The sequence below is a fragment of the Electrophorus electricus genome, chromosome 5, assembly GCF_041902795.1.
Source record: "Electrophorus electricus isolate QZ-2024a chromosome 5, ASM4190279v1, whole genome shotgun sequence".
Taxonomy (NCBI): Eukaryota; Metazoa; Chordata; class Actinopteri; order Gymnotiformes; family Gymnotidae; genus Electrophorus; species Electrophorus electricus.
This window is the reverse complement of record NC_137501.1, coordinates 20,088,104-20,112,119: the sequence shown is the minus strand read 5'-3', so window position 1 is coordinate 20,112,119 and position 24,016 is coordinate 20,088,104. Positions and strand designations below refer to the sequence as shown.

At 37.9% G+C, this 24,016-nt stretch overlaps 9 non-coding genes across 9 annotated transcripts; all 9 read right to left on the bottom strand.

The window, feature by feature from the left end:
- Positions 1 to 224: 224 nt before the first annotated feature.
- On the bottom strand, positions 225 to 296 carry trnaq-cug (transfer RNA glutamine (anticodon CUG)). Its single transcript has one exon. It is a non-coding gene; the product is annotated as a tRNA-Gln (tRNA).
- A 1,367-nt stretch (positions 297 to 1,663) lies between these two features.
- Positions 1,664 to 1,735, bottom strand: trnaq-cug (transfer RNA glutamine (anticodon CUG)). Its single transcript has one exon. It is a non-coding gene; the product is annotated as a tRNA-Gln (tRNA).
- Positions 1,736 to 7,385: 5,650 nt separating this feature from the next.
- On the bottom strand, positions 7,386 to 7,457 carry trnaq-cug (transfer RNA glutamine (anticodon CUG)). The gene has a single exon. It is a non-coding gene; the product is annotated as a tRNA-Gln (tRNA).
- An 8,549-nt stretch (positions 7,458 to 16,006) lies between these two features.
- trnaq-cug (transfer RNA glutamine (anticodon CUG)) lies at positions 16,007 to 16,078 on the bottom strand. Its single transcript has one exon. It is a non-coding gene; the product is annotated as a tRNA-Gln (tRNA).
- Positions 16,079 to 17,437: 1,359 nt separating this feature from the next.
- Positions 17,438 to 17,509, bottom strand: trnaq-cug (transfer RNA glutamine (anticodon CUG)). The gene has a single exon. It is a non-coding gene; the product is annotated as a tRNA-Gln (tRNA).
- A 1,190-nt stretch (positions 17,510 to 18,699) lies between these two features.
- On the bottom strand, positions 18,700 to 18,771 carry trnaq-cug (transfer RNA glutamine (anticodon CUG)). The gene has a single exon. It is a non-coding gene; the product is annotated as a tRNA-Gln (tRNA).
- Positions 18,772 to 20,122: 1,351 nt separating this feature from the next.
- trnaq-cug (transfer RNA glutamine (anticodon CUG)) lies at positions 20,123 to 20,194 on the bottom strand. Its single transcript has one exon. It is a non-coding gene; the product is annotated as a tRNA-Gln (tRNA).
- A 1,359-nt stretch (positions 20,195 to 21,553) lies between these two features.
- trnaq-cug (transfer RNA glutamine (anticodon CUG)) lies at positions 21,554 to 21,625 on the bottom strand. The gene has a single exon. It is a non-coding gene; the product is annotated as a tRNA-Gln (tRNA).
- Positions 21,626 to 22,987: 1,362 nt separating this feature from the next.
- On the bottom strand, positions 22,988 to 23,059 carry trnaq-cug (transfer RNA glutamine (anticodon CUG)). The gene has a single exon. It is a non-coding gene; the product is annotated as a tRNA-Gln (tRNA).
- Between the last annotated feature and the right edge of the window lie 957 nt (positions 23,060 to 24,016).

The following is a 24,016-nucleotide window of genomic DNA, read 5'->3' as shown; positions in this document are numbered from 1 at the left end:
TGACAATTAAAATGAAAAGTGCTTACTAAGCATTACACTGTGGAAACTTCAAAAGAAACCTTTTTCCTTATAGCTGATTTCAGAGTCCACAATGCTTACCTTTACTCCATAACCAACAAGACAACATGTTTGTACTGGTGGCTTCAGAATCCAGACCTTTCCATTATGAAATTAATAGGATTGGTTTTATATTATCTCAGAAACAAGGTAACAGGGACTTCAACAAGTTCCACTGAGAGTCAAACTCAGATCACTGGATTCAGAGTCCAGAGTGCTAACCATTACACCATGGAACCTTAACCAAACAACTGGGTGGCCTGCATTGCTGGATTCAGAATGAATTGCTTGTCCCAGTACCTAATGGAAGGAACAAAAATGAAGTGTGATGTCTTCGTTTATTGATGGTGAATCACTTATCTGACGAGAAATCTCTTTAGCTTAATGCCATCTATGCTAGGATAATCAGCATTTAGTTTTCCAAAATCACAGGCATTTAAGAATTCCTCACAAAAGGTTAATCGAATCTGATCCATCAATACAGGCTGCAGACATTAAAAAAACTTGCTACCAGAAAGTACCTGCGAGCGGAAAGAAACAACAAGTATTCAATAGGTTCCACCAAGAGTTGAACTGGGATCACCAGAGACAAAGACCAGATTGCTAAGTATTACACCACAGAAACAACAAAAAAATGCTTTTGCTCTTCTTGTATTGATGTAATCACAACCGCAGGTGTATACTGTTACATCAAGCAAAACAACAAAAATATGTTTCGTGTCTTCTGTATCGCTGGATTCAGTGTCCGTAGTACTTGCAAATATATTATACAAATGTTTAAAATATCTTTTGTGTCTTTACTTTTGCCGGATTCAGTGTCAAGCCTGCTTACAATCCCAATCTGCAAACAACAAATCGAGCCTTATTGTCTTGTGTTTCACCGGATTCAGAGTCCACAGTGCTTTCAATTCCATCATAAAACAAATCCAAAAATGTTTTGTCTTCTGTATTGCTAGATTCAGAGGGCAGAGTGCTTTCTATATATCACATCTGTCTTTTTTTTGTAAGACATGAGTTCCTTTTATATAACTTTATCTTGTCCAACATCATCAGGACACAGATTGGCAAGGCATTGACCTAATTTTGGCAACAACTGCTTTGTCTCATGTTTGTAATCCGTATATGGCAGAGTGCTTTCCATATATCACATCTCCTGTCTTCTTTTTGTAAGACATGATTTGGTAGGTTTACCTTGTCCAGCATCATCAGCACACAGATTGGCAAGGCATTGACCTAATTGTGGCAACAACTGCTTTGTCTCATGTTTGTAATCTGGTCAAGTGACAGACATTTTTGCCATTTACAATAAGTTGTAGCAAGAAAACCCATATAATCTCAAAATGTCAGCCAGGTTTAGAAAGGTGCCAGGGAGGCATGACCTCTGACAATTAAAATGAAAAGTGCTTACTAAGCATTACACTGTGGAAACTTCAAAAGAACCCTTTTTCCTTATAGCTGATTTCAGAGTCCACAATGCTTACCTTTACTCCATAACCAACAAGACAACATGTTTGTACTGGTGGCTTCAGAATCCAAACCTTTCCATTATGAAATTAACAGGCTTGGTTTTATATTATCTCAGAAACAAAGTAACAGGGACTTCAGCAGGTTCCACTGAGAGTCGAACTCAGATGACTGGATTCAGAGTCCAGAGTGCTAACCATTACACCATGGAACCTTAACCAAACAACTGGGTGGCCTGCATTGCTGGATTCAGAATGAATTGCTTGTCCCAGTACCTAATGGAAGGAACAAAAATGAAGTGTGATGTCTTCGTTTATTGATGGTGAATCACTTATCTGACGAGAAATCTCTAGCTTAATGCCATCTATGCTAGGATAATCAGCATTTAGTTTTCCAAAATCACAGGCATTTAAGAATTCCTCACAAAAGGTTAATCGAATCTGATCCATCAATACAGGCTGCAGACATTAAAAAAACTTGCTACCAGAAAGTACCTGCGAGCTGAAAGAAACAACAAGTATTCAATAGGTTCCACCAAGAGTTGAACTGGGATCACCAGAGACAAAGACCAGATTGCTAAGTATTACACCACAGAAACAACAAAAAAATGCTTTTGCTCTTCTTGTATTGATGTAATCACAACCGCAGGTGTATACTGTTACATCAAGCAAAACAACAAAAATATGTTTCGTGTCTTCTGTATCGCTGGATTCAGTGTCCGTAGTACTTGCAAATATATTATACAAATGTTTAAAATATCTTTTGTGTCTTTACTTTTGCCGGATTCAGTGTCAAGCCTGCTTACAATCCCAATCTGCAAACAACAAATCGAGCCTTATTGTCTTGTGTTTCACCGGATTAAGAGTCCACAGTGCTTTCAATTCCATCATAAAACAAATCCAAAAATGTTTTGTCTTCTGTATTGCTAGATTCAGAGGGCAGAGTGCTTTCTATATATCACATCTGTCTTTTTTTTGTAAGACATGAGTTCCTTTTATATAACTTTATCTTGTCCAACATCATCAGGACACAGATTGGCAAGACATTGACCTAATTTTGGCAACAACTGCTTTGTCTCATGTTTGTAATCCGTATATGGCAGAGTGCTTTCCATATATCACATCTCCTGTCTTCTTTTTGTAAGACATGATTTGGTAGGTTTACCTTGTCCAGCATCATCAGCACACAGATTGGCAAGGCATTGACCTAATTGTGGCAACAACTGCTTTGTCTCATGTTTGTAATCTGGTCAAGTGACAGACATTTTTGCCATTTACAATAAGTTGTAGCAAGAAAACCCATATAATCGCAAAATGTCAGCCAGGTTTAGAAAGCTGCCACGGAGGCATGACCTCTGACAATTAAAATGAAAAGTGCTTACTAAGCATTACACTGTGGAATCTTCAAAAGAACCCTTTTTCCTTATAGCTGATTTCAGAGTCCACAATGCTTACCTTTACTCCATAACCAACAAGACAACATGTTTGTACTGGTGGCTTCAGAATCCAGACCTTTCCATTATGAAATTAATAGGTGTGGTTTAATATTATCTCAGAAACAAGGACCTCAGCAGGTTCCACTGACAGTCAAACTCAAATGACTGGATTCAGAGTCCAGAGTGCTAACCATTACACCATGGAACCTTAACCAAGCAACTGGGTGGCCTGCATTGCTGGATTCAGAATGAATTGCTTATCCCAGTACCTAATGGAAGGAACAAAAATGAAGTGTGATGTCTTCGTTTATTGATGGTGAATCACTTATCTGCCGAGAAATCTCTAGCTTAATGCCATCTATGCTAGGATAATCAGCATTTAGTTTTCCAAAATCACAGGCATTTAAGAATTCCTCACAAAAGGTTAATCGAATCTGATCCATCAATACAGGCTGCAGCCATTAAAAAAACTTGCTACCAGAAAATACCTGCGAGCTGAAATGAACAACAAGCATTCAATAGGTTCCACCAAGAGTTGAACTGGGATCACCAGAGACAAAGACCAGATTGCTAACTATTACACCACAGAAACAACAAAAAAATGCTTTTACTCTTCTTGTATTGATGTAATCATAACCGCAGGTTGTTACATCAAGCAAAACAACAAAAATATGTTTCGTGTCTTCTGTATCGCTGGATTCAGTGTCCGTAGTACTTGCAAATATATTATACAAATGTTTAAAATATCTTTTGTGTCTTTACTTTTGCCGGATTCAGTGTCAAGCCTGCTTACAATCCCAATCTGCAAACAACAAATCGAGCCTTATTGTCTTGTGTTTCACTGGATTCAGAGTCCACAGTGCTTTCAATTCCATCATAAAACAAATCCAAAAATGTTTTGTCTTCTGTATTGCTAGATTCAGAGGGCAGAGTGCTTTCTATATATCACATCTGTCTTTTTTTTGTAAGACATGAGTTCCTTTTATATAACTTTATCTTGTCCAACATCATCAGGACACAGATTGGCAAGGCATTGACCTAATTTTGGCAACAACTGCTTTGTCTCATGTTTGTAATCCGTATATGGCAGAGTGCTTTCCATATATCACATCTCCTGTCTTCTTTTTGTAAGACATGATTTGGTAGGTTTACCTTGTCCAGCATCATCAGCACACAGATTGGCAAGGCATTGACCTAATTGTGGCAACAACTGCTTTGTCTCATGTTTGTAATCTGGTCAAGTGACAGACATTTTTGCCATTTACAATAAGTTGTAGCAAGAAAACCCATATAATCGCAAAATGTCAGCCAGGTTTAGAAAGCTGCCACGGAGGCATGACCTCTGACAATTAAAATGAAAAGTGCTTACTAAGCATTACACTGTGGAATCTTCAAAAGAACCCTTTTTCCTTATAGCTGATTTCAGAGTCCACAATGCTTACCTTTACTCCATAACCAACAAGACAACATGTTTGTACTGGTGGCTTCAGAATCCAGACCTTTCCATTATGAAATTAATAGGCGTGGTGTAATATTATCTCAGAAACAAGGACCTCAGCAAGTTCCACTGACAGTCAAACTCAGATGACTGGATTCAGAGTCCAGAGTGCTAACCATTACACCATGGAACCTTAACCAAGCAACTGGGTGGCCTGCATTGCTGGATTCAGAATGAATTGCTTATCCCAGTACCTAATGGAAGGAACAAAAATGAAGTGTGATGTCTTCGTTTATTGATGGTGAATCACTTATCTGCCGAGAAATCTCTAGCTTAATGCCATCTATGCTAGGATAATCAGCATTTAGTTTTCCAAAAACACAGGCATTTAAGAATTCCTCACAAAAGGTTAATCGAATCTGATCCATCAATACAGGCTGCAGCCATTAAAAAAACTTGCTACCAGAAAATACCTGCGAGCTGAAATGAACAACAAGCATTCAATAGGTTCCACCAAGAGTTGAACTGGGATCACCAGAGACAAAGACCAGATTGCTAACTATTACACCACAGAAACAACAAAAAAATGCTTTTACTCTTCTTGTATTGATGTAATCACAAGCGCAGGTTGTTACATCAAGCAAAACAACAAAAATATGTTTCGTGTCTTCTGTATCGCTGGATTCAGTGTCCGTAGTACTTGCAAATATATTATACAAATGTTTAAAATATATTTTGTGTCTACTTTTGCCGGATTCAGTGTCAAGCCTGCTTACAATCCCGATCTGCAAACAACAAATCGAGCCTTATTGTCTTGTGTTTCACTGGATTCAGAGTCCACAGTCCTTTCAATTCCATCATAAAACAAATCCAAAAATGTTTTGTCTTCTGTATTGCTAGATTCAGAGGGCAGAGTGCTTTCTATATATCACATCTGTCTTTTTTTTGTAAGACATGAGTTCCTTTTATATAACTTTATCTTGTCCAACATCATCAGGACACAGATTGGCAAGGCATTGACCTAATTTTGGCAACAACTGCTTTGTCTCATGTTTGTAATCCGTATATAGCAGAGTGCTTTCCATATATCACATCTCCTGTCTTTTTTTTGTAAGACATGATTTGGTAGGTTTACCTTGTCCAGCATCATCAGCACACAGATTGGCAAGGCATTGACCTAATTGTGGCAAAAACTGCTTTGTCTCATGTTTGTAATCTGGTCAAGTGACAGACATTTTTGCCTTTTACAATAAGTTGTAGCAAGAAAACCCATATAATCTCAAAATGTCAGCCAGGTTTAGAAAGCTGCCACGGAGGCATGACCTCTGACAATTTAAAATGAAAACTGCTTACTAAGCTTTACACTGTGGAAACTTCAAAACAAACCTTCTTCCTTATAGCTGATTTCAGAGTCCACAATGCTTACCTTTACTCCATAACCAACAAGACAACATGTTTGTATTGGTGGCTTCAGAATCCAGACCTTTCCATTATGAAATTAATAGGCTTGGTTTTATATTATCTCAGAAACAAGGTAACAGGGACTTCAGCAGATTCCAATGAGAGTCGAACTCAGATGATTGGATTCAGAGTCCAGAGTGCTAACCATTACACCATGGAACCTTAACCAAACAACTGGGTGGCCTGCATTGCTGGATTCAGAATGAATTGCTTATCCCAGTACCTAATGGAAGGAACAAAAATGAAGTGTGATGTCTTCGTTTATTGATGGTGAATCACTTATCTGACGAGAAATCTCTTTAGCTTAATGCCATCTATGCTAGGATAATCAGCATTTATTTTTCCAAAATCACAGGCATTTAAGAATTCCTCACAAAAGGTTAATCGAATCTGATCCATCAATACAGGCTGCAGCCATTAAAAAAACTTGCTACCAGAAAGTACCTGCGAGCTGAAATGAACAACAAGCATTCAATAGGTTCCACCAAGAGTTGAACTGGGATCACCAGAGACAAAGACCAGATTGCTAACTATTACACCACAGAAACAACAAAAAAATGCTTTTGCTCTTCTTGTATTGATGTAATCACAACCGCAGGTGTATACTCTTACATCAAGCAAAACAACAAAAATATGTTTCGTGTCTTCTGTATCGCTGGATTCAGTGTCCGTAGTACTTGCAAATATGTTATACAAATGTTTAAAATATCTTTTGTGTCTTTACTTTTGCCGGATTCAGTGTCAAGCCTGCTTACAATCCCAATCTGCAAACAACAAATCGAGCCTTATTGTCTTGTGTTTCACTGGATTCAGAGTCCACAGTCCTTTCAATTCCATCATAAAACAAATCCAAAAATGTTTTGTCTTCTGTATTGCTAGATTCAGAGGGCAGAGTGCTTTCTATATATCACATCTGTCTTTTTTTTGTAAGACATGAGTTCCTTTTATATAACTTTATCTTGTCCAACATCATCAGGACACAGATTGGCAAGGCATTGACCTAATTTTGGCAACAACTGCTTTGTCTCATGTTTGTAATCCGTATATGGCAGAGTGCTTTCCATATATCACATCTCCTGTCTTTTTTTTGTAAGACATGATTTGGTAGGTTTACCTTGTCCAGCATCATCAGCACACAGATTGGCAAGGCATTGACCTAATTGTGGCAAAAACTGCTTTGACTCATGTTTGTAATCTGGTCAAGTGACAGACATTTTTGCCATTTACAATAAGTTGTAGCAAGAAAACCCATATAATCTCAAAATGTCAGCCAGGTTTAGAAAGCTGCCACGGAGGCATGACCTCTGACAATTTAAAATGAAAACTGCTTACTAAGCTTTACACTGTGGAAACTTCAAAACAAACCTTCTTCCTTATAGCTGATTTCAGAGTCCACAATGCTTACCTTTACTCCATAACCAACAAGACAACATGTTTGTATTGGTGGCTTCAGAATCCAGACCTTTCCATTATGAAATTAATAGGCTTGGTTTTATATTATCTCAGAAACAAGGTAACAGGGACTTCAGCAGATTCCACTGAGAGTCGAACTCAGATGATTGGATTCAGAGTCCAGAGTGCTAACCATTACACCATGGAACCTTAACCAAACAACTGGGTGGCCTGCATTGTTGGATTCAGAATGAATTGCTTATCCCAGTACCTAATGGAAGGAACAAAAATGAAGTGTGATGTCTTCGTTTATTGATGGTGAATCACTTATCTGACGAGAAATCTCTTTAGCTTAATGCCATCTATGCTAGGATAATCAGCATTTAGTTTTCCAAAATCACAGGCATTTAAGAATTCCTCACAAAAGGTTAATCGAATCTGATCCATCAATACAGGCTGCAGCCATTAAAAAAACTTGCTACCAGAAAGTACCTGCGAGCTGAAATGAACAACAAGCATTCAATAGGTTCCACCAAGAGTTGAACTGGGATCACCAGAGACAAAGACCAGATTGCTAACTATTACACCACAGAAACAACAAAAAAATGCTTTTGCTCTTCTTGTATTGATGTAATCACAACCGCAGGTGTATACTGTTACATCAAGCAAAACAACAAAAATATGTTTTGTGTCTTCTTTATCGCTGGACTCAGTGTCCGCAGTACTTGCAAATATATTATACAAATGTTTAAAATATCTTTTGTGTCTTTACTTTTGCCGGATTCAGTGTCAAGCCTGCTTACAATCCCAATCTGCAAACAAAAAATCGAGCCTTATTGTCTTGTGTTTCACTGGATTCAGAGTCCACAGTCCTTTCAATTCCATCATAAAACAAATCCAAAAATGTTTTGTCTTCTGTATTGCTAGATTCAGAGGGCAGAGTGCTTTCTATTTATCACATCTGTCTCTTTTTTGTAAGACATGATTTCCTTTTATATAACTTTATCGTGTCCAACATCATCAGGACACAGATTGGCAAGGCATTGACCTAATTTTGGCAACAACTGCTTTGTCTCATGTTTGTAATCCGTATATGGCAGAGTGCTTTCCATATATCACATCTCCTGTCTTTTTTTTGTAAGACATGATTTGGTAGGTTTACCTTGTCCAGCATCATCAGCACACAGATTGGCAAGGCATTGACCTAATTGTGGCAACAACTGCTTTGTCTCATGTTTGTAATCTGGTCAAGTGACAGACATTTTTGCCTTTTACAATAAGTTGTAGCAAGAAAACCCATATAATCTCAAAATGTCAGCCAGGTTTAGAAAGCTGCCACGGAGGCATGACCTCTGACAATTTAAAATGAAAACTGCTTACTAAGCATTACACTGTGGAAACTTCAAAACAAACCTTCTTCCTTATAGCTGATTTCAGAGTCCACAATGCTTACCTTTACTCCATAACCAACAAGACAACATGTTTGTATTGGTGGCTTCAGAATCCAGACCTTTCCATTATGAAATTAATAGGCTTGGTTTTATATTATCTCAGAAACAAGGTAACAGGGACTTCAGCAGATTCCACTGAGAGTCGAACTCAGATGATTGGACTCAGAGTCCAGAGTGCTAACCATTACACCATGGAACCTTAACCAAACAACTGGGTGGCCTGCATTGCTGGATTCAGAATGAATTGCTTATCCCAGTACCTAATGGAAGGAACAAAAATGAAGTGTGATGTCTTCGTTTATTTATGGTGAATCACTTATCTGACGAGAAATCTCTTTAGCTTAATGCCATCTATGCTAGGATAATCAGCATTTATTTTTCCAAAATCACAGGCATTTAAGAATTCCTCACAATAGGTTAATCGAATCTGATCCATCAATACAGGCTGCAGCCATTAAAAAAACTTGCTACCAGAAAGTACCTGCGAGCTGAAATGAACAACAAGCATTCAATAGGTTCCACCAAGAGTTGAACTGGGATCACCAGAGACAAAGACCAGATTGCTAACTATTACACCACAGAAACAACAAAAAAATGCTTTTGCTCTTCTTGTATTGATGTAATCACAACCGCAGGTGTATACTCTTACATCAAGCAAAACAACAAAAATATGTTTCGTGTCTTCTGTATCGCTGGATTCAGTGTCCGTAGTACTTGCAAATATGTTATACAAATGTTTAAAATATCTTTTGTGTCTTTACTTTTGCCGGATTCAGTGTCAAGCCTGCTTACAATCCCAATCTGCAAACAACAAATTGAGCCTTATTGTCTTGTGTTTCACTGGATTCAGAGTCCACAGTCCTTTCAATTCCATCATAAAACAAATCCAAAAATGTTTTGTCTTCTGTATTGCTAGATTCAGAGGGCAGAGTGCTTTCTATATATCACATCTGTCTTTTTTTTGTAAGACATGAGTTCCTTTTATATAACTTTATCTTGTCCAACATCATCAGGACACAGATTGGCAAGGCATTGACCTAATTTTGGCAACAACTGCTTTGTCTCATGTTTGTAATCCGTATATGGCAGAGTGCTTTCCATATATCACATCTCCTGTCTTTTTTTTGTAAGACATGATTTGGTAGGTTTACCTTGTCCAGCATCATCAGCACACAGATTGGCAAGGCATTGACCTAATTGTGGCAAAAACTGCTTTGACTCATGTTTGTAATCTGGTCAAGTGACAGACATTTTTGCCATTTACAATAAGTTGTAGCAAGAAAACCCATATAATCTCAAAATGTCAGCCAGGTTTAGAAAGCTGCCACGGAGGCATGACCTCTGACAATTAAAATGAAAAGTGCTTACTAAGCATTACACTGTGGAATCTTCAAAAGAACCCTTTTTCCTTATAGCTGATTTCAGAGTCCACAATGCTTACCTTTACTCCATAACCAACAAGACAACATGTTTGTACTGGTGGCTTCAGAATCCAGACCTTTCCATTATGAAATTAATAGGCGTGGTGTAATATTATCTCAGAAACAAGGACCTCAGCAAGTTCCACTGACAGTCAAACTCAGATGACTGGATTCAAAGTCCAGAGTGCTAACCATTACACCATGGAACCTTAACCAAGCAACTGGGTGGCCTGCATTGCTGGATTCAGAATGAATTGCTTATCCCAGTACCTAATGGAAGGAACAAAAATGAAGTGTGATGTCTTCGTTTATTGATGGTGAATCACTTATCTGCCGAGAAATCTCTAGCTTAATGCCATCTATGCTAGGATAATCAGCATTTAGTTTTCCAAAAACACAGGCATTTAAGAATTCCTCACAAAAGGTTAATCGAATCTGATCCATCAATACAGGCTGCAGCCATTAAAAAAACTTGCTACCAGAAAATACCTGCGAGCTGAAATGAACAACAAGCATTCAATAGGTTCCACCAAGAGTTGAACTGGGATCACCAGAGACAAAGACCAGATTGCTAACTATTACACCACAGAAACAACAAAAAAATGCTTTTACTCTTCTTGTATTGATGTAATCACAAGCGCAGGTTGTTACATCAAGCAAAACAACAAAAATATGTTTCGTGTCTTCTGTATCGCTGGATTCAGTGTCCGTAGTACTTGCAAATATATTATACAAATGTTTAAAATATATTTTGTGTCTACTTTTGCCGGATTCAGTGTCAAGCCTGCTTACAATCCCGATCTGCAAACAACAAATCGAGCCTTATTGTCTTGTGTTTCACTGGATTCAGAGTCCACAGTCCTTTCAATTCCATCATAAAACAAATCCAAAAATGTTTTGTCTTCTGTATTGCTAGATTCAGAGGGCAGAGTGCTTTCTATATATCACATCTGTCTTTTTTTTGTAAGACATGAGTTCCTTTTATATAACTTTATCTTGTCCAACATCATCAGGACACAGATTGGCAAGGCATTGACCTAATTTTGGCAACAACTGCTTTGTCTCATGTTTGTAATCCGTATATAGCAGAGTGCTTTCCATATATCACATCTCCTGTCTTTTTTTTGTAAGACATGATTTGGTAGGTTTACCTTGTCCAGCATCATCAGCACACAGATTGGCAAGGCATTGACCTAATTGTGGCAAAAACTGCTTTGTCTCATGTTTGTAATCTGGTCAAGTGACAGACATTTTTGCCTTTTACAATAAGTTGTAGCAAGAAAACCCATATAATCTCAAAATGTCAGCCAGGTTTAGAAAGCTGCCACGGAGGCATGACCTCTGACAATTTAAAATGAAAACTGCTTACTAAGCTTTACACTGTGGAAACTTCAAAACAAACCTTCTTCCTTATAGCTGATTTCAGAGTCCACAATGCTTACCTTTACTCCATAACCAACAAGACAACATGTTTGTATTGGTGGCTTCAGAATCCAGACCTTTCCATTATGAAATTAATAGGCTTGGTTTTATATTATCTCAGAAACAAGGTAACAGGGACTTCAGCAGATTCCAATGAGAGTCGAACTCAGATGATTGGATTCAGAGTCCAGAGTGCTAACCATTACACCATGGAACCTTAACCAAACAACTGGGTGGCCTGCATTGCTGGATTCAGAATGAATTGCTTATCCCAGTACCTAATGGAAGGAACAAAAATGAAGTGTGATGTCTTCGTTTATTGATGGTGAATCACTTATCTGACGAGAAATCTCTTTAGCTTAATGCCATCTATGCTAGGATAATCAGCATTTATTTTTCCAAAATCACAGGTATTTAAGAATTCCTCACAAAAGGTTAATCGAATCTGATCCATCAATACAGGCTGCAGCCATTAAAAAAACTTGCTACCAGAAAGTACCTGCGAGCTGAAATGAACAACAAGCATTCAATAGGTTCCACCAAGAGTTGAACTGGGATCACCAGAGACAAAGACCAGATTGCTAACTATTACACCACAGAAACAACAAAAAAATGCTTTTGCTCTTCTTGTATTGATGTAATCACAACCGCAGGTGTATACTCTTACATCAAGCAAAACAACAAAAATATGTTTCGTGTCTTCTGTATCGCTGGATTCAGTGTCCGTAGTACTTGCAAATATGTTATACAAATGTTTAAAATATCTTTTGTGTCTTTACTTTTGCCGGATTCAGTGTCAAGCCTGCTTACAATCCCAATCTGCAAACAACAAATCGAGCCTTATTGTCTTGTGTTTCACTGGATTCAGAGTCCACAGTCCTTTCAATTCCATCATAAAACAAATCCAAAAATGTTTTGTCTTCTGTATTGCTAGATTCAGAGGGCAGAGTGCTTTCTATATATCACATCTGTCTTTTTTTTGTAAGACATGAGTTCCTTTTATATAACTTTATCTTGTCCAACATCATCAGGACACAGATTGGCAAGGCATTGACCTAATTTTGGCAACAACTGCTTTGTCTCATGTTTGTAATCCGTATATGGCAGAGTGCTTTCCATATATCACATCTCCTGTCTTTTTTTTGTAAGACATGATTTGGTAGGTTTACCTTGTCCAGCATCATCAGCACACAGATTGGCAAGGCATTGACCTAATTGTGGCAAAAACTGCTTTGACTCATGTTTGTAATCTGGTCAAGTGACAGACATTTTTGCCATTTACAATAAGTTGTAGCAAGAAAACCCATATAATCTCAAAATGTCAGCCAGGTTTAGAAAGCTGCCACGGAGGCATGACCTCTGACAATTTAAAATGAAAACTGCTTACTAAGCTTTACACTGTGGAAACTTCAAAACAAACCTTCTTCCTTATAGCTGATTTCAGAGTCCACAATGCTTACCTTTACTCCATAACCAACAAGACAACATGTTTGTATTGGTGGCTTCAGAATCCAGACCTTTCCATTATGAAATTAATAGGCTTGGTTTTATATTATCTCAGAAACAAGGTAACAGGGACTTCAGCAGATTCCACTGAAAGTCGAACTCAGATGATTGGATTCAGAGTCCAGAGTGCTAACCATTACACCATGGAACCTTAACCAAACAACTGGGTGGCCTGCATTGTTGGATTCAGAATGAATTGCTTATCCCAGTACCTAATGGAAGGAACAAAAATGAAGTGTGATGTCTTCGTTTATTGATGGTGAATCACTTATCTGACGAGAAATCTCTTTAGCTTAATGCCATCTATGCTAGGATAATCAGCATTTAGTTTTCCAAAATCACAGGCATTTAAGAATTCCTCACAAAAGGTTAATCGAATCTGATCCATCAATACAGGCTGCAGCCATTAAAAAAACTTGCTACCAGAAAGTACCTGCGAGCTGAAATGAACAACAAGCATTCAATAGGTTCCACCAAGAGTTGAACTGGGATCACCAGAGACAAAGACCAGATTGCTAACTATTACACCACAGAAACAACAAAAAAATGCTTTTGCTCTTCTTGTATTGATGTAATCACAACCGCAGGTGTATACTGTTACATCAAGCAAAACAACAAAAATATGTTTTGTGTCTTCTTTATCGCTGGACTCAGTGTCCGCAGTACTTGCAAATATATTATACAAATGTTTAAAATATCTTTTGTGTCTTTACTTTTGCCGGATTCAGTGTCAAGCCTGCTTACAATCCCAATCTGCAAACAAAAAATCGAGCCTTATTGTCTTGTGTTTCACTGGATTCAGAGTCCACAGTCCTTTCAATTCCATCATAAAACAAATCCAAAAATGTTTTGTCTTCTGTATTGCTAGATTCAGAGGGCAGAGTGCTTTCTATTTATCACATCTGTCTCTTTTTTGTAAGACATGATTTCCTTTTATATAACTTTATCGTGTCCAACATCATCAGGACACAGATTGGCAAGGCATTGACCTAATTTTGGCAACAACTGCTTTGTCTCATGTTTGTAATCCGTATATGGCAGAGTGCTTTCCATATATCACATCTCCTGTCTTTTTTTTGTAAGACATGATTTGGTAGGTTTACCTTGTCCAGCATCATCAGCACACAGATTGGCAAGGCATTGACCTAATTGTGGCAACAACTGCTTTGTCTCATGTTTGTAATCTGGTCAAGTGACAGACATTTTTGCCTTTTACAATAAGTTGTAGCAAGAAAACCCATATAATCTCAAAATGTCAGCCAGGTTTAGAAAGCTGCCACGGAGGCATGACCTCTGACAATTTAAAATGAAAACTGCTTACTAAGCATTACACTGTGGAAACTTCAAAACAAACCTTCTTCCTTATAGCTGATTTCAGAGTCCACAATGCTTACCTTTACTCCATAACCAACAAGACAACATGTTTGTATTGGTGGCTTCAGAATCCAGACCTTTCCATTATGAAATTAATAGGCTTGGTTTTATATTATCTCAGAAACAAGGTAACAGGGACTTCAGCAGATTCCACTGAGAGTCGAACTCAGATGATTGGACTCAGAGTCCAGAGTGCTAACCATTACACCATGGAACCTTAACCAAACAACTGGGTGGCCTGCATTGCTGGATTCAGAATGAATTGCTTATCCCAGTACCTAATGGAAGGAACAAAAATGAAGTGTGATGTCTTCGTTTATTGATGGTGAATCACTTATCTGACGAGAAATCTCTTTAGCTTAATGCCATCTATGCTAGGATAATCAGCATTTATTTTTCCAAAATCACAGGCATTTAAGAATTCCTCACAAAAGGTTAATCGAATCTGATCCATCAATACAGGCTGCAGCCATTAAAAAAACTTGCTACCAGAAAGTACCTGCGAGCTGAAATGAACAACAAGCATTCAATAGGTTCCACCAAGAGTTGAACTGGGATCACCAGAGACAAAGACCAGATTGCTAACTATTACACCACAGAAACAACAAAAAAATGCTTTTGCTCTTCTTGTATTGATGTAATCACAACCGCAGGTGTATACTCTTACATCAAGCAAAACAACAAAAATATGTTTCGTGTCTTCTGTATCGCTGGATTCAGTGTCCGTAGTACTTGCAAATATGTTATACAAATGTTTAAAATATCTTTTGTGTCTTTACTTTTGCCGGATTCAGTGTCAAGCCTGCTTACAATCCCAATCTGCAAACAACAAATTGAGCCTTATTGTCTTGTGTTTCACTGGATTCAGAGTCCACAGTCCTTTCAATTCCATCATAAAACAAATCCAAAAATGTTTTGTCTTCTGTATTGCTAGATTCAGAGGGCAGAGTGCTTTCTATATATCACATCTGTCTTTTTTTTGTAAGACATGAGTTCCTTTTATATAACTTTATCTTGTCCAACATCATCAGGACACAGATTGGCAAGGCATTGACCTAATTGTGGCAACAACTGCTTTGACTCATGTTTGTAATCCGTATATGGCAGAGTGCTTTCCATATATCACATCTCCTGTCTTTTTTTTGTAAGACATGATTTGGTAGGTTTACCTTGTCCAGCATCATCAGCACACAGATTGGCAAGGCATTGACCTAATTGTGGCAAAAACTGCTTTGACTCATGTTTGTAATCTGGTCAAGTGACAGACATTTTTGCCATTTACAATAAGTTGTAGCAAGAAAACCCATATAATCTCAAAATGTCAGCCAGGTTTAGAAAGCTGCCACGGAGGCATGACCTCTGACAATTTAAAATGAAAACTGCTTACTAAGCTTTACACTGTGGAAACTTCAAAACAAACCTTCTTCCTTATAGCTGATTTCAGAGTCCACAATGCTTACCTTTACTCCATAACCAACAAGACAACATGTTTGTACTGTTGGCTTCAGAATCCAGACCTTTCCATTATAAAATTGATAAGTTTGGTTTTATGTTGTCTCCAAAACAAGGTAATAGGGAATTCAACAAGTTCCACTAAGAGTCGAACTCAGATCACTGGATTCAGAGTCCAGAGTGCTAACCATTACACCATGGAACCTTAACCAAACAATTGGGTGGCCTGCATTGCTGGATTCAGAATGAATTGCTTGTCCCAGTACCTAATGGAAGGAACAAAAATGAAGTGTGATGTCTTCGTTTATTGATGGTGAATCACTTATCTGACGAGAAATCTCTTTAGCTTAATGCCATCTATGCTAGGATAATCAGCATTTAGTTTTCCAAAATCACAGGCATTTAAGAATTCCTCACAAAAGGTTAATCGAATCTGATCCATCAATACAGGCTGCAGCCATTAAAAAAACTTGCTACCAGAAAGTACCTGCGAGCTGAAAGAAACAACAAGTATTCAATAGGTTCCACCAAGAGTTGAACTGGGATCACCAGAGACAAAGACCAGATTGCTAAGTATTACACCACAGAAACAACAAAAAAATGCTTTTGCTCTTCTTGTATTGATGTAATCACAACCGCAGGTATATACTGTTACATCAAGCAAAACAACAAAAATATGTTTTGTGTCTTCTTTATCGCTGGACTCAGTGTCCGCAGTACTTGCAAATATATTATACAAATGTTTAAAATATCTTTTGTGTCTTTACTTTTGCCGGATTCAGTGTCAAGCCTGCTTACAATCCCAATCTGCAAACAAAAAATCGAGCCTTATTGTCTTGTGTTTCACTGGATTCAGAGTCCACAGTCCTTTCAATTCCATCATAAAACAAATCCAAAAATGTTTTGTCTTCTGTATTGCTAGATTCAGAGGGCAGAGTGCTTTCTATTTATCACATCTGTCTCTTTTTTGTAAGACATGATTTCCTTTTATATAACTTTATCTTGTCCAACATCATCAGGACACAGATTGGCAAGGCATTGACCTAATTTTGGCAACAACTGCTTTGTCTCATGTTTGTAATCCGTATATGGCAGAGTGCTTTCCATATATCACATCTCCTGTCTTTTTTTTGTAAGACATGATTTGGTAGGTTTACCTTGTCCAGCATCATCAGCACACAGATTGGCAAGGCATTGACCTAATTGTGGCAACAACGGCTTTGTCTCATGTTTGTAATCTGGTCAAGTGACAGACATTTTTGCCATTTACAATAAATTGTAGCAAGAAAACCCATATAATCTCAAAATGTCAGCCAGGTTTAGAAAGGTGCCACGGAGGCATGACCTCTGACAATTAAAATGAAAAGTGCTTACTAAGCATTACACTGTGGAAACTTCAAAAGAACCCTGTTTCCTTATAGCTGATTTCAGAGTCCACAATGCTTACCTTTACTCCATAACCAACAAGACAACATGTTTGTACTGGTGGCTTCAGAATCCAGACCTTTCCATTATGAAAATAATAGGCTTGGTTTTATATTATCTCAGAAACAAGGACTTCAGCAGGTTCCACTGAGAGTCGAACTCAGATTACTGGATTCAGAGTCTAGAGTGCTAACCATTACACCATGGAACCTTAACCAAACAACTGGGTGGCCTGCATTGCTGGATTCAGAATGAATTGCTTATCCCAGTACCTAATGGAAGGAACAAAAATGAAGTGTGATGTCTTCGTTTATTGATGGTGAATCACTTATCTGCCGAGAAATCTCTTTAGCTTAATGCCATCTATGCTAGGATAATCAGCATTTAGTTTTCCAAAATCACAGGCATTTAAGAATTCCTCACAAAAGGTTAATCGAATCTGATCCATCAATACAGGCTGCAGCCATTAAAAAAACTTGCTACCAGAAAATACCTGCGAGCTGAAATGAACAACAAGCATTCAATAGGTTCCACCAAGAGTTGAACTGGGATCACCAGAGACCAAGACCAGATTGCTAACTATTACACCACAGAAACAACAAAAAAATGCTTTTACTCTTCTTGTATTGATGTAATCACAACCGCAGGTTGTTACATCAAGCAAAACAACAAAAATATGTTTCGTGTCTTCTGTATCGCTGGATTCAGTGTCCGTAGTACTTGCAAATATATTATACAAATGTTTAAAATATCTTTTGTGTCTTTACTTTTGCCGGATTCAGTGTCAAGCCTGCTTACAATCCCAATCTGCAAACAACAAATCGAGCCTTATTGTCTTGTGTTTCACTGGATTCAGAGTCCACAGTGCTTTCATTTCCATCATAAAACAAATCCAAAAATGTTTTGTCTTCTGTATTGCTAGATTCAGAGGGCAGAGTGCTTTCTATATATCACATCTGTCTTTTTTTTGTAAGACATGATTTGGTAGGTTTACCTTGTCCAGCATCATCAGCACACAGATTGGCAAGGCATTGACCTAATTGTGGCAACAACTGCTTTGTCTCATGTTTGTAATCTGGTCAAGTGACAGACATTTTTGCTATTTACAATAAGTTGTAGCAAGAAAACCCATATAATCGCAAAATGTCAGCCAGGTTTAGAAAGCTGCCACGGAGGCATGACCTCTGACAATTAAAATGAAAAGTGCTTACTAAGCATTACACTGTGGAAACTTCAAAAGAACCCTTTTTCCTTATAACTGATTTCAGAGTCCACAATGCTTACCTTTACTCCATAACCAAAAAGACAACATGTTTGTACTGGTGGCTTCAGAATCCAGACCTTTCCATTATGAAATTAATAGGCTTGGTTTTATATTATCTCAGAAACAAGGACTTCAGCAGGTTCCACTGAGAGTCGAACTCAGATGACTGGATTCAGAGTCCAGCGTGCTAACCATTACACCATGGAACCTTAACCAAACAACTGGGTGGCCTGCATTGCTGGATTCAGAATGAATTGCTTATCCCAGTACCTAATGGAAGGAACAAAAATGAAGTGTGATGTCTTCGTTTATTGATGGTGAATCACTTATCTGCCGAGAAATCTCTAGCTTAATGCCATCTATGCTAGGATAATCAGCATTTAGTTTTCCAAAATCACAGGCATTTAAGAATTCCTCACAAAAGGTTAATCGAATCTGATCCATCAATACAGGCTGCAGCCATTAAAAAAACTTGCTACCAGAAAATACCTGCGAGCTGAAATGAACAACAAGCATTCAATAGGTTCCACCAAGAGTTGAGCTGGGATCACCAGAGACAAAGACCAGATTGCTAACTATTACACCACAGAAACAACAAAAAAATGCTTTTACTCTTCTTGTATTGATGTAATCACAACCGCAGGTTGTTACATCAAGCAAAACAACAAAAATATGTTTCGTGTCTTCTGTATCGCTGGATTCAGTGTCCGTAGTACTTGCAAATATATTATACAAATGTTTAAAATATCTTTTGTGTCTTTACTTTTGCCGGATTCAGTGTCAAGCCTGCTTACAATCCCAATCTGCAAACAACAAATCGAGCCTTATTGTCTTGTGTTTCACTGGATTCAGAGTCCACAGTGCTTTCATTTCCATCATAAAACAAATCCAAAAATGTTTTGTCTTCTGTATTGCTAGATTCAGAGGGCAGAGTGCTTTCTATATATCACATCTGTCTTTTTTTTGTAAGACATGAGTTCCTTTTATATAACTTTATCTTGTCCAACATCATCAGGACACAGATTGGCAAGGCATTGACCTAATTTTGGCAACAACTGCTTTGTCTCATGTTTGTAATCCGTATATGGCAGAGTGCTTTCCATATATCACATCTCCTGTCTTTTTTTTGTAAGACATGATTTGGTAGGTTTACCTTGTCCAGCATCATCAGCACACAGATTGGCAAGGCATTGACCTAATTGTGGCAACAACTGCTTTGTCTCATGTTTGTAATCTGGTCAAGTGACAGACATTTTTGCTATTTACAATAAGTTGTAGCAAGAAAACCCATATAATCGCAAAATGTCAGCCAGGTTTAGAAAGCTGCCACGGAGGCATGACCTCTGACAATTAAAATGAAAAGTGCTTACTAAGCATTACACTGTGGAAACTTCAAAAGAACCCTTTTTCCTTATAACTGATTTCAGAGTCCACAATGCTTACCTTTACTCCATAACCAAAAAGACAACATGTTTGTACTGGTGGCTTCAGAATCCAGACCTTTCCATTATGAAATTAATAGGCTTGGTTTTATATTTTCTCAGAAACAAGGACTTCAGCAGGTTCCACTGAGAGTCGAACTCAGATGACTGGATTCAGAGTCCAGAGTGCTAACCATTACACCATGGAACCTTAACCAAACAACTGGGTGGCCTGCATTGCTGGATTCAGAATGAATTGCTTATCCCAGTACCTAATGGAAGGAACAAAAATGAAGTGTGATGTCTTCGTTTATTGATGGTGAATCACTTATCTGCCGAGAAATCTCTAGCTTAATGCCATCTATGCTAGGATAATCAGCATTTAGTTTTCCAAAATCACAGGCATTTAAGAATTCCTCACAAAAGGTTAATCGAATCTGATCCATCAATACAGGCTGCAGCCATTAAAAAAACTTGCTACCAGAAAATACCTGCGAGCTGAAATGAACAACAAGCATTCAATAGGTTCCACCAAGAGTTGAGCTGGGATCACCAGAGACAAAGACCAGATTGCTAACTATTACACCACAGAAACAACAAAAAAATGCTTTTACTCTTCTTGTATTGATGTAATCACAACCGCAGGTTGTTACATCAAGCAAAACAACAAAAATATGTTTCGTGTCTTCTGTATCGCTGGATTCAGTGTCCGTAGTACTTGCAAATATATTATACAAATGTTTAAAATATCTTTTGTGTCTTTACTTTTGCCGGATTCAGTGTCAAGCCTGCTTACAATCCCAATCTGCAAACAACAAATCGAGCCTTATTGTCTTGTGTTTCACTGGATTCAGAGTCCACAGTGCTTTCATTTCCATCATAAAACAAATCCAAAAATTTTTGTCTTCTGTATTGCTAGATTCAGAGGGCAGAGTGCTTTCTATATATCACATCTGTCTTTTTTTTGTAAGACATGAGTTCCTTTTATATAACTTTATCTTGTCCAACATCATCAGGACACAGATTGGCAAGGCATTGACCTAATTTTGGCAACAACTGCTTTGTCTCATGTTTGTAATCCGTATATGGCAGAGTGCTTTCCATATATCACATCTCCTGTCTTTTTTTTGTAAGACATGATTTGGTAGGTTTACCTTGTCCAGCATCATCAGCACACAGATTGGCAAGGCATTGACCTAATTGTGGCAACAACTGCTTTGTCTCATGTTTGTAATCTGGTCAAGTGACAGACATTTTTGCTATTTACAATAAGTTGTAGCAAGAAAACCCATATAATCGCAAAATGTCAGCCAGGTTTAGAAAGCTGCCATGGAGGCATGACCTCTGACAATTTAAAATGAAAACTGCTTACTAAGCTTTACACTGTGGAAACTTCAAAACAAACCTTCTTCCTTATAGCTGATTTCAGAGTCCACAATGCTTACCTTTACTCCATAACCAACAAGACAACGTGTTTGTATTGGTGGCTTCAGAATCCAGACCTTTCCATTATGAAATTAATAGGCTTGGTTTTATATTATCTCAGAAACAAGGTAACAGGGACTTCAACAAGTTCCACTGAGAGTCGAACTCAGATTACTGGATTCAGAGTCCAGAGTGCTAACCATTACACCATGGAACCTTAACCAAACAACTGGGTGGCCTGCATTGCTGGATTCAGAATGAATTGCTTGTCCCAGTACCTAATGGAAGGAACAAAAATGAAGTGTGATGTCTTCGTTTATTGATGGTGAATCACTTATCTGACGAGAAATCTCTTTAGCTTAATGCCATCTATGCTAGGATAATCAGCATTTAGTTTTCCAAAATCACAGGCATTTAAGAATTCCTCACAAAAGGTTAATCGAATCTGATCCATCAATACAGGCTGCAGACATTAAAAAAACTTGCTACCAGAAAGTACCTGCGAGCTGAAAGAAACAACAAGTATTCAATAGGTTCCACCAAGAGTTGAACTGGGATCACCAGAGACAAAGACCAGATTGCAAAGTATTACACCACAGAAACAACAAAAAAATGCTTTTACTCTTCTTGTATTGATGTAATCACAACCGCAGGTTGTTACATCAAGCAAAACAACAAAAATATGTTTCGTGTCTTCTGTATCGCTGGATTCAGTGTCCGTAGTACTTGAAAATATATTATACAAATGTTTAAAATATCTTTTGTGTCTTTACTTTTGCCGGATTCAGTGACAAGCCTGCTTACAATCCCAATCTGCAAACAACAAATCGAGCCTTATTGTCTTGTGTTTCACTGGATTCAGAGTCCACAGTCCTTTCAATTCCATCATAAAACAAATCCAAAAATGTTTTGTCTTCTGTATTGCTAGATTCAGAGGGCAGAGTGCTTTCTATATAACACATCTGTCTTTTTTTTTGTAAGACATGAGTTCCTTTTATATAACTTTATCTTGTCCAACATCATCAGGACACAGATTGGAAAGGCATTGACCTAATTTTGGCAACAACTGCTTTGTCTCATGTTTGTAATCCGTATATGGCAGAGTGCTTTCCATATATCACATCTCCTGTCTTTTTTTTGTAAGTCATGATTTGGTAGGTTTACCTTGTCCAGCATCGTCAGCACACAGATTGGCAAGGCATTGACCTAATTGTGGCAACAACTGCTTTGTCTCATGTTTGTAATCTGGTCAAGTGACAGACATTTTTGCCATTTACAATAAATTGTAGCAGGAAAACCCATATAATCTCAAAATGTCAGCCAGGTTTAGAAAGGTGCCACGGAGGCATGACCTCTGACAATTAAAATGAAAAGTGCTTACTAAGCATTACACTGTGGAAACTTCAAAAGAACCCTTTTTCCTTATAGCTGATTTCAGAGTCCACAATGCTTACCTTTACTCCATAACCAACAAGACAACATGTTTGTACTGGTGGCTTCAGAATCCAGACCTTTCCATTATAAAATTGATAGGTTTGGTTTTATGTTGTCTCAGAAACAAGGTAATAGGGACTTCAACAAGTTCCACTGAGAGTCGAACTCAGATTACTGGATTCAGAGTCCAGAGTGCTAACCATTACACCATGGAACCTTAACCAAACAACTGGGTGGCCTACATTGCTGGATTCAGAATGAATTGCTTATCCCAGTACCTAATGGAAGGAACAAAAATGAAGTGTGATGTCTTCATTTATTGATGGTGAATCACTTATCTGACGAGAAATCTCTTTAGCTTAATGCCATCTATGCTAGGATAATCAGCATTTAGTTTTCCAAAATCACAGGCATTTAAGAATTCCTCACAAAAGGTTAATCGAATCTGATCCATCAATACAGGCTGCAGCCATTAAAAAAACTTGCTACCAGAAAATACCTGCGAGCTGAAATGAACAACAAGCATTCAATAGTTTCCACCAAGAGTTGAAGTGGGATCACCAGAGACAAAGACCAGATTGCTAACTATTACACCACAGAAACAACAAAAAAATGCTTTTACTCTTCTTGTATTGATGTAATCACAACCGCAGGTTGTTACATCAAGCAAAACAACAAAAATATGTTTCGTGTCTTCTGTATCGCTGGATTCAGTGTCCGTAGTACTTGAAAATATATTATACAAATGTTTAAAATATCTTTTGTGTCTTTACTTTTGCCGGATTCAGTGACAAGCCTGCTTACAATCCCAATCTGCAAACAACAAATCGAGCCTTATTGTCTTGTGTTTCACTGGATTCAGAGTCCACAGTCCTTTCAATTCCATCATAAAACAAATCCAAAAATGTTTTGTCTTCTGTATTGCTAGATTCAGAGGGCAGAGTGCTTTCTATATAACACATCTGTCTTTTTTTTTGTAAGACATGAGTTCCTTTTATATAACTTTATCTTGTCCAACATCATCAGGACACAGATTGGAAAGGCATTGACCTAATTTTGGCAACAACTGCTTTGTCTCATGTTTGTAATCCGTATATGGCAGAGTGCTTTCCATATATCACATCTCCTGTCTTTTTTTTGTAAGACATGATTTGGTAGGTTTACCTTGTCCAGC